The sequence below is a fragment of the Cebus imitator genome, unplaced genomic scaffold (genome assembly GCF_001604975.1).
Source record: "Cebus imitator isolate Cc_AM_T3 unplaced genomic scaffold, Cebus_imitator-1.0 Scaffold329, whole genome shotgun sequence".
Taxonomy (NCBI): Eukaryota; Metazoa; Chordata; class Mammalia; order Primates; family Cebidae; genus Cebus; species Cebus imitator.
This window is the reverse complement of record NW_016107644.1, coordinates 3,034,916-3,038,272: the sequence shown is the minus strand read 5'-3', so window position 1 is coordinate 3,038,272 and position 3,357 is coordinate 3,034,916. Positions and strand designations below refer to the sequence as shown.

Here is a 3,357-nt window from a genome sequence, read left to right as displayed (position 1 = left end):
GACGGAGTTTCACCATGTTGACCAGGATGGTCTTGATCTCTTGACCTCGTGATCCACCCGCCTCGGTCTCCCAAAGTGCTGGGATTACAGGCGTGAGCCACCGCGCCCGGCCACGACCATATTTTTCAAAACGAAAACAATTTATTGAGAGGAGTGGCATCTTTTCACACTTCCACAAGCCTTACTAATGTCCGGGCATCCCGGGCGCAGTGGCTCACAAAGCAATCTGAGTACTTTGGGAGGCTGAGGCAGGCGGATCTCAAGGTCAGGAGATCGAGACCTTCCTGGCTAACACGGTGAAACCCCGTCTCTACTAAAAATACAAAAAATTAGCTGGGCGTCGTGGTGCGGGCCTGTAGTCCCAGCTGTTCAGGAGGCTGAGGCAGGAAAATCGCTTGAACCTGGGAGGTAGAGGTTGCAGTGAGCCGAGATTGCACCACTGCACTCCAGCCTGTGTGACAGAGCAAGACTCTGCCTCAAAATACATAAGTAAATAAATAATAAAATAAAATGGTCACATAGAAAACAGCTGGATTTGGCCAGGCGTGGTGGCTCTCGCCTGTAATCCCAGCACTTTGGGGGGCTGAGGCAGGCAGATCGCCTGAGGTCAGGAGTTTGAGACCAGCCTGACCAACATGGGACAACCCTGTCTCTACTAAAGAATATAAAATTAGCCAGGCGTGGTGGTGCATGCCTGTAATCCAAGCTATTTGGGAGGCTGAGGCAGGAGAGACGCTTCAACCCGGGAGGTAGAGGTTTCGGTGAGCCGAGATGGTGCCATTGCACTCCAGCCTGGGCAACGAGGGAAACTGTCTCAAAAACAAACAAAAAAACCAGCTGGATTCTCATCAGCACTGCATTCAGCCCACCAGGACAAGACATGCTGTGGCTTCTGGGAGCTACGCTGTACATGAGAGCGAAGATGAGAAGGAGACTCTCGTGTATGAGAAGAGCTTTGACCCCGGGATCGCAGGGGTGGCCAGGCCATACCTTGAGAACCACTCCCTGGATGTTCCTTCTCCAAACCAAGCTCCCATCCTGGTCTTACTCAGGGTGACTGGTGACCAGGGGCAGGGACCTGTGCAGGCTGGCTTAGGGGAAAAGGGCAAAACCCTCATGGAACACTGAGCAGGGCACAGCCTGGCCTGGGAGGCCTCTTGCCCTGAGTGTCAGCTCCGTTGGTCCCCTCACCTTGGTCTGGCCAGCCCTGGGTGGCTGACCTCTGGCTTAGCAGTCAGCTCTAGGTTGTACCTGGATCCCAGGGCCACTCCCAAAGAGGGTGAACCTGTGAATGTGGATTTCCCTGGTCAGATGTACTGAGGGGCCCCTGGGCATGGGCATGGAGCTCATAGACCACAAGCGCCTGTGACCAGCAGACCAGATACAGAGCCCTGAGCTCAGGCAGAGGGTACCTGCCTTTCCTCAGCCCTCCTCAGTGCAGACATGAAGGCTCAGGCTGAGTGGCTGAGTGGCCCTGCCCCTCACAGAGCTATCCCAAGGCCCCCTGTGGGTCCAGCCCACCCTCACCTCCCCGTCGTTCTCCTTCTGACCCCTCCTTGGTGTCTGTTTAGCTCCCCTCCACCCACCTGTCTAGTAGACCCCATAGACCTCTTCACACCTGCAGCACTGTATGTGGGGAGGGTCTGTTTCGTGCCAGGTGCTGGGAGGCAGAAGGAACCAGGACAGGGTCACTGCCTTAAAGAGACAAAGCAGGACCACAGCAGCAAGCCCAGACCAAGCAAAAGGGCAGAGCTATTTTAATAGCAAGCGGTCACGGTGGCTCGCGCCTGCACTCCCAGCACTTCAGGAGGCTGAGGTGGGAGGATCGCTTAAGCCTAGAAGTTGAAGGCTGCAGTGAGCTGATTGTACCACTGCACTCCAGCCTGGTCATGGATCGAGGCCCTGTCTCTCAAAAACACAATGGCAGATGCGTTCATCCAGGGCACGGCATTGTTGGGAGCACCCCAGGGCTCAGCTCCTCACCATCTGGGGGCTCAGGGCACACCTTGGAAGAAGCCACATTACAGCCTAAACCCAACTCTGGAGAAGTTGGGCAGATGGATGAGGAGGGCACAGTGTGCAGAGGCCCTCTCGGCAGGCTTCAGACACAGCTCAGGAGACACTGCAGGGCCCGCTGGGAATGGGGCCCCTGGGGGCTCCCTACGGTGAAATTGGACCCACTGGGCTGGGCTCCCAGGCTGGCCTGCCCCACCTGCCACCTCTGTCTGTGCACACCTGTTCCAGGTCATTCAGCCCCTACCTAGCATCATGCTCTCCCCAGCTGTCCACTCCTGGGGGTGCAGGGCTTGCCCAGCCGGGCACTCTCCAGGCACTACAGGTGGGGCACAGGCCCTAGCAGGGGAAGGGTGGGTGAAGACAGCTGAGCAGGACAGGGAGAGAGCCTGACAGGAAGCTCCCGTCTGGGGCAGGGGTACTGCCGGGCCTGTATCTGAGCAAAAGCTAGGGGAGCAGCACTGCCGGGGCCCTCTGGCTTGGGGGGTGGTGAGGGAGGTGGGGGAACAGCCAGGTAGGGCCCTGTCATTGTCCCCAGTGAGGGGGGCCTCTGGGTCCCTGAAACACTGCCCCTCTTTTTTTCTTTTTTGAGATGGAGTCTTGCTCTATTGCCCAGGCTGGAGTGCAGTGGGGCAATCTCAGCTCACTGCAAACTCTGCTTCCTGCGTTCAAGCAACTCTCCTGCCTCGGCCTCCCAAGAAGCTGGGATTACAAGTGTGCGTCACCATGCCCAGCTAATTTTTGTATTTTTGGTAGAGCCAGGGTTTCACCATGTTGGCCAGGCTGATCTCGAACTCCTGACCTCAAGTGATCTGCTTGCCTCAGCCTCGCAAAGTGCTGGGATTAGAGGCGTGCGCCACTGTGCCCAGGCGAAGCTCTGCCCTTCTGATGCTGTGAACAGTTGTTGGGCTGATAGGGGCAGGCGGGCCCAACTGCAGTCTGGGCAAGAGGTGGTTGGGTGGCTGTGAGGACCAGGGGTGTGAGAAAGGGGTCAGGAAGCCCACCCAGTTGTGCTGGCCTCTTACTGAGAGGGTCCTGGAGAGTGAAGAAGCCTCTAGCTGGGAGGGGAGTCGCCCTTGGCCTGGGACCTGGGGCCTGGAGGACAGAGAGAGGATCCAGTCAGCAAGGAGCCAGGCATCATGGCCAGAGAAGGTGGTATGGGGAGGATGCAGCACACTGATGGAGCAGGGAACTGGGGCGAGCCAGCACCATGGGCACTGACCTGCACCCCACAGATGCTGCAGCTGCTGGGCAGGGAACTGGGGCGAGCCAGCACCATGGGCACTGACCTGCGCCCCACAGACGCTGCAGCTGCTGGGCAGGGAACTGGGGCGAGCCAGCACC

General features: G+C 58.1%; 1 protein-coding gene across 5 annotated transcripts in view; it reads left to right on the top strand.

Moving 5' to 3' along the window:
• DENND6B (DENN domain containing 6B) overlaps nucleotides 1-3,357 on the top strand; it is a 15,760-nt gene that overhangs the window by 4,291 nt on the left and 8,112 nt on the right. The window lies entirely within an intron of this gene.